The 6,904-nt window shown below is 50.4% G+C and overlaps 1 pseudogene; it reads right to left on the bottom strand.

Annotated features, from left to right (window-relative positions):
- Positions 1 to 1,567: 1,567 nt before the first annotated feature.
- On the bottom strand, positions 1,568 to 6,617 carry LOC136377002 (heterogeneous nuclear ribonucleoprotein D-like; annotated as a pseudogene).
- Positions 6,618 to 6,904: the final 287 nt, after the last annotated feature.

Genomic DNA, 6,904 nt, shown 5'->3' with positions numbered 1-6,904 from the left:
AGCTCACTGCTTAGAGATTCCTCAAGGAGGTGCCTGCTTATTCTCAACGACTAGTATGTGCAGGGTACGCATACCTTATTTTTCCACCTATGGATAGGATCATGCCACCAAGGGTCCAAGTAGTGAGCTGTTGTCGAGTCTAAGAGATTTTAAGGGAACCTGCCCCTTAGCTATAAAGCAATTCTTAGTCTCTTCCTGGCCCTCAAGGCCTAACCAGTGGACACCACCTCCAGGAAGCCTTCCCTGTCTTTTCCAGTGCTGACTGATCATCTACATCAGATGTCCCCAAACTACGGCCCGCGGGCCACATGCGGCCCCTTGAGGCCATTTATCCGGCCCCTGCCGCACTTCTGGAAGGGGCACCTCTTTCATTGGTGGTCAGTGAGAGGAGCATAGCTCCCATTGAAATACTGGTCAGTTTGTTGATTTAAATTTACTTGTTCTTTATTTTAAATATTGTATTTGTTCCCGTTTTGTTTTTTTTACTTTAAAATAAGATATGTGCAGTGTGCGTAGGGATTTGTTCATAGTTTTTTTTATAGTCCGGCCCTCCAATGGTCTGAGGGACAGTGAACTGGCCCCCTGTGTAAAAAGTTTGGGGACCCCTGATCTACATCATGCCAGTCACTTTGGAGAGCCAGGAGTGAGGTTCTCTCTCTCTGAGCTCCCTGGTACTCCCTGGCTGCCCAACGACTTGCCCTGTGCCCTGTGGCTTCTCTCTGATTGTTATCTACCTTTTCTTGACGTTGACTCTCTGCACACCGCCCTAGAAGATGCATAGCTCAGTGTTCAAACAGCCCGGGTTCAAATCCTGACCTGGCGTTTTGGGCTGTATGACCTTGGAGAACTAGTTTAACCTCTCTATGCCTCGGTTTCCTCCCATGTATAATAAGGATAATGATAATACCGGCCTCCTAGGATTTCCGTGAAGGCTCACAGTTCACCTGTGTAAAGCTCGGAGAAGCGTGCTTGGCCCTACATGAGCACTGTGTCATGGGGCATTGGTCAGATAAGGCACACATCATCTTCCCAGGGGTCTCAAACTCCTGGGGACACCAGACAACAGGCAAACGAGCAGAGGGCCATGGGCGAGGGCCACGGCAAACCAGAGAGCCGGGCTCCAGCCCGGGCCGCCACCGCGGGCTCCTGTGCTCGAGATGATGCCGGAATGAGAGGCGGGCTGTTTCCATTTTCCAGAGAAGCTAGAAGTCCCGTCTGAATGTTTGTTTTGAATTTGAAATCTCTCAACTTATTTTTTTTGTGTGTCATTTTTAAAATGTTTTTTATCACATAAGGAAGCACTTATTGGAGATGTAACATGAAATCATACAAATAAAATTTGTATAAACACAAATCCACATTGAATCATAACATAGAGAGCAAAAGACAAAGTAAAAACAAAGAGAACTCGCTGGCAGCCCCACACGGTTGGACAGCGCGGTGTCTTGTACGCGAGAAAGTCTTTTACAAAATAATCATCTTCCAGCAGCAGAAGACCAGCCTTCCGTGTCTTCCCGCCAGGTGGGCTGCTTTAAGGATCTCCGCCTGCTCTCCCCAAGGTCCGCCTCTAGGACGGCTGGTCCTGGTCCTGGTGACTGCCACCCCCTCGGGACGCCTTGCCGTGAGTGCTCTGCGGGCCGCTGCAGTCTGCATCTCCCTGCCCACGTCCGCAGTTCCCGTAGTTACGCCCGGTCCGGCCACAGCCGCTGTGGCCACCACCGGGATCTCCATACCCTTAATCATCGCAGTGGTTAAACCCTTGCTTCCAGCTTCGGCCCTGACCTCAATTTTTTATTTATTTATTTATTTATTTATCTATCTATCTATCTATCTATTTATTTATTTATTTATTTATTTATTTATTTATTTATTTATTTCAGAGACAGAGGGAGAGTCAGAGAGAGGGATAGATAGGTCCGCACTCCCTAGGACCACCTGGGCCACCAGCTGTCACGCCTCTTCTTTCGTTTTGCTGCTGCTGGTGCCGCCTACATTTCTCTTTGGGTTGGGCCACTTCGATCTCCCACTTCCCAGAACCAGTGTGATGGTGTCTGCTTTCTAGCGATTTCTCTGCTGGCTCCTCACCTGTGTGGGTGATAAAACAAAAAAAACTTCATCCTTCATTTGTTTTTGGTTTTTTTATCCATGGAAGTTCGATACTTTCAATCACTCCAAAGCCTCCGAAATATTCTTTAATTTGTTCAGTACTCTCTGGGCTCAATCTACCCACAAAAATATTTTGGTGAGCCTGACCAGGCAGTGGCGCAGTGGATAGGGTGTTGGACTGGGATGCGGAAGGACCCAGGTTCAAAACCCCGAGGTCGCCAGCTTGAGTGCAGGCTCATCTGGTGTGAGCAAAAAGCTCACCAGCTTGGACCCAAGGTCGCGAGCAAGGGGCTACTCAGTCTGCTGAAGGCCCATGGTCAAGGCACATATGAGAAAGCAATCGATGAACAACTAAGGTGTTGCAACAAAAAACTGATGATTAATGCTTCTCATCTCTTTCTGTTCCTGTCTGTCTGTCCCTATCCCTCTCTCTGACTCTCCCTCTGTCTCTGAAATAAATAAATAAATAAATAAATAAATAAATAAATAAATAAATAAATAAATAAAAATTAAAAAAAAAAAAGAACACCTCTGTCTTCTTTAAAAAAAAATATTTTGGGGAGGTTCCTTCCTTTTTAAAGCTTTGGTCCTTTGGGGGAAGGAGGGAATGTCTATCAATCTGCAGTCCAGTTTGTGTTCCTTCCATTTCAAAACCTTTTCAACGCTAGCAGCATCTTTGAAAAGCACAGATCCCAATCCTCTTGATGTTCCGGTGACTGGATCCATCTGAATTGTGAAGTCGACAACATTCCCCATATCGAGACACTCAGTCAGAACTTTCTTGCTGGTATCCCAGCTCCAGCCTCCAACAAGCATTTTACCCACATCCTGCTAATTCTTGCTCCCGTAGACCTTGAATTTCCTGTATGTTGCAGCGCTGGGTCCTGTCCTCCGTGGTGGAGTTGTCTGCTGGGGGCAGGGGTGCTGGCGGTGCAAGTTCGGCAGCTGCAGGGATGACGTGCTGTATGGCGCTGGGTTTTAAATGGTGGCAGAAGAGCTCTCAACTTTTAACATCAGCAGCTAATTTAGAAATAAAGTCAACACATTGAAACCTTGTGTACACACACACACACACACATACACACACACACACACAATCTGTCCATGGACGTTTATTAAGCTTTATTCATCATCTCCAAAGCCTGGAAGCAACTGGGATGACCTCCAGCAGGTGGGTGGAGAAATAAACCGTGGTACGTCCAGGCAGCAGGTAGTATTCAACCCCAAAGAGAAGTGATCTAGGGAGGAGCACTTGGGATCTTGCTTCCCGGCTTCTGGCGTCAGTTTGACTCAAATAAGAGAAGCCATTAAAAGACGTGAAGGAAACTTAAATGCATGTTACTGAGTGAGAGAAGCCAGTCTGGGAAGGCCACTCGCTGTAGGATTCCAACTCTACGACATTCTGGAAAAGACAAAACTATGGAGACAATGGAGAGATCGGCGCTTGCCGGAGCTGGGGAGAGGGAGGGGTGACCAGCTGAGCCGAGAGGGTCTTAGGGCAGAGAAACTACTCTGTGTGACACTGTGGTGGTGGAGACGTGTCAGTGTACATTTGGCAAAGCGCACAGAATGTGTGCCCCAAGATGAGCCGCAGTGCCGCCTGCGGGTTTTGGGTGACGAGGGTATGTCCATGTCAGTGCATTGACTGTAATCAATGTACCACTCTGGGTGGGGTCTTGGGCTATTACAGTGGCGGAGAGATGCATGGGTGAGGGACAGAGGGTATCTAGGAGATCTCTACTTTCTTCTCAGTTTAGCTGTGAACATAAGCCTGCTCTATGCAATAAAGTCCATTTAGAAAGAAGTCAGCACACCGCTGGCCAGGCAGAGCCCGCGCCTGGACTGGAGAGGGAGGACCTGTCTGTAGTCTCAGTCCTGCACAGCTTTTGTTCACTAACCAGCTTGTATGCCCCCTGAAGGCAGAAGCCCTGTTGGTGTTGTTCACAGTTGCGTCCCCAGGGAGGGCCTAGCACCATTCCAGGCAAGAGCAAATGAAAGAAGGAATGAATGGACCACATCCCTTGACAAGCAAGATGATCGGAACCACCCTTACTGACTGCCAAGTAGGTAATGAGCACCATTCTGAGCCCCTAAGGAGCCTCGTGACATGAACGTCACTTAACCGTCTTCCGACAAAAGTATGATCAGCTCTGCTTCTCGGGTGTGGACACAGGCTCAGAGGGGTGGCTTTGGCTCCCCGGAATCACGCAGCTGGTAAGCGGCAGAGTCTGGGATGGTTCCCAGGACTTCCAGACTTCAGTGGTGGAAGCTCCCACTCCAACTTTCCTTGGGAAGGAGAGATGATGGGTGGATAGGAGGATAGAAAGATAGAGGATGGCTAATAGGTAGGTGAGTAATGGATGGATAGATGTTGCAGGGGTAACCGGATGGCTGGATGAATAACTGGCTAGCTGGCTCAACAGATAATAATTGTTTACTAGATGGACAGATAGATGGATGATGAATGGATCTGAAGAGCCCTTTCCCTAATGAAATTTTCAGCATACTCTTTCTTCCCTTTTTTACTTCCCATCCTGCCGAGACTCAACTATTTCCAGGAGGCAGTTGCCTGAGATGCCAAATAGGGTTGTTTCGACAGTTAACAACAAAGTCAGCTTAAACTGGGCTAGGGCAGGGCTGAGGCGGACACCTGTCTTTTCCCTTCACACCTGGCCAGATGTAAACAATATAATTAGGCTAATCACAGAGCCATTCCCCGAATCCACATTCCCTAATCCCCCCCCAGTGAGGATCAGGAAGAGCTGCCTTCTCCTTCCCCCACCCCCTCCCCAGGATAATGAGACCCTCCTGTGTGGGGGGGGGGGGGGCGGGGGACGAGAGAGATGCACAGGACTCCCCAAGCCTTCCGCAAGGCCCACTCCCTTCCTAGCTGAGCAAGTCCGGGGCAGGAAAACATCCGAGCTGAGCCTCTGTTTCCTCGTCAGCACAAAGGAGCTAAGTCCTACACTTCTGGCTGTCCCAGCAGCCGAGAGGAGTTCTGGTACCTGCCCAGGGCTGAGTCCCGCGTAAGTGCTCATTAAATTGTATTTTCCTTCTGCTCCCTCGGTCGGCCCGTCCCAAAGGGTTAGTCCAGGTTCATGTTAACACACTGGGGGCCAGACTGTTTCCTTCAATAAATTGAGCGGTGTTACTACATTCCTGCAGGAGGCTGGTGAGCACCCCCGGCTGGGTCCCGGGTACTCCTGACCTCTCGGCGTGGGCAGTGCAGAGGCGGATGACCGGGTCCCCTTCAGGCTGAGTAGAGCTGAGTGCTCAAGGCCCTCCCTGCCCCCCACCCCCGCCCCCCAGCCCACCTCCCCACGAGCACTGGTTCCAGGCTCAGATACTCAGGGTCGATCTTGACTCCCCCTTAGGTGCCTGAGTGGAAAGGGCATTCTGGCATTCTGCTTGTCCCCGGGCCCTCCCTGCCAGGGCCTGCCTCTGCTTTTTTATGTCCCCCAGTAAAAATCCAAGGTCTTCTCCAGTTTATATGGTAATTATGGCTCCCAAGGCAGTGGAAAGACGAAGCCTTTCCCAGAGTCTCTGAAAGGAAAATTCTAAACCTGGGCCATAAAAATGAGACCCGAGTGCGGCGATCTGGAGTCCTGGAAGCAGCGTGGCATCATGGGAAGGGGCAGAGCCCTGGGGAAGTGCCCGCTGGCCCCTGCCCTCGGCCTGACCCTGGCGAGGCACCCCAAGTCCTCCGTCCCAGTTTCCCCATCCGTGCAATGGGTCGGCACCACGGCCCAGACTGCCGAGGCCCAGAGGGCTTGTGTTCACACACGCATTCTCTCGACGGGAACTGGGGAGTAGTCGGCCGTATCCCACTCAATTCCGACACAAACCTTATGAAGTGGGCACTAGGGTTTTTATTTGTTTGTTTGTTTGTTTGTTTTACAGAGACACAGAGAGAGTCAGAGAGAGGGATAGATAGGGACAGACAGACAAGCACAGAGAGAGATGAGAAGAATCAATCAGTTTTTCGTTGCAACACCTTAGTTGTTCATTGATTGCTCTCTCATATGTGCCTTGACCGTGGGGCTACAGCAGACCAAGTGACCCCTTGCTCGAGCCAGCGACCTTGGGTCCAAGCTGGTGAGCCTTGCTCAAACCAGATGAGCCCGCACTCAAGCTGGCGACCTTGGGGTCTCGAACCTGGTTCCTCCGCATCCCAGTCCGACACTCTATCCACTGCGCCACCGCCTGGTCAGGCTGCACTAGGATTTTTATTTGAAGAAATGAAATTCGAAGCAAATGAATGACTTAACTAAGGTCATACAGCAAATGAGAAACAGAGGTCAAATCCAGGTGTCTTTGGAGGCAAAACCTGTATTTCTGAAACTAAGCAACAGAGGGTCCCCATTGGAATGCTCAGGTCAGAGCCACAGTGACCTCAGTTGTGCCCAGGTGAGAAGACTCGGGCTGGGAGAGACTGTGACTTGCCCAAGGCCACAGTCGTGTTTGTGAGCACTTGGCAGGGGGAGTTGGGCTTTGTCGCAGATGATGTCCATGGTCTCTTACAAAACTGTTCTCTTTGCAAAAAAAAAAAAAAAAAAAATGCCCACAGTGTGCAGCGACCGTGAGCTGTCCGAAAGGGAGGTTCCCAAAGGCAGGAGTGTCCCAGCGGTGGGGGCCGCCCAGACTCCACCCTGAAGGACAGAGTCCCCCAGTGGGAATGTTTTGCTGACGACGTCACGGGGAGGAAAAGCTGAGCTGTACCCGTGTTGTTAATGCCTCTCTGACACCTACTCGTCCATCCTCCAGCCCAGAGAAAGCCTGTTTCACAGTCACAAACTCC

Source organism: Saccopteryx leptura, chromosome 6 (assembly GCF_036850995.1).
Source record: "Saccopteryx leptura isolate mSacLep1 chromosome 6, mSacLep1_pri_phased_curated, whole genome shotgun sequence".
In the NCBI taxonomy this organism is placed as follows: domain Eukaryota; kingdom Metazoa; phylum Chordata; class Mammalia; order Chiroptera; family Emballonuridae; genus Saccopteryx; species Saccopteryx leptura.
This window is presented reverse-complemented; position numbering and strand designations above follow the sequence as displayed.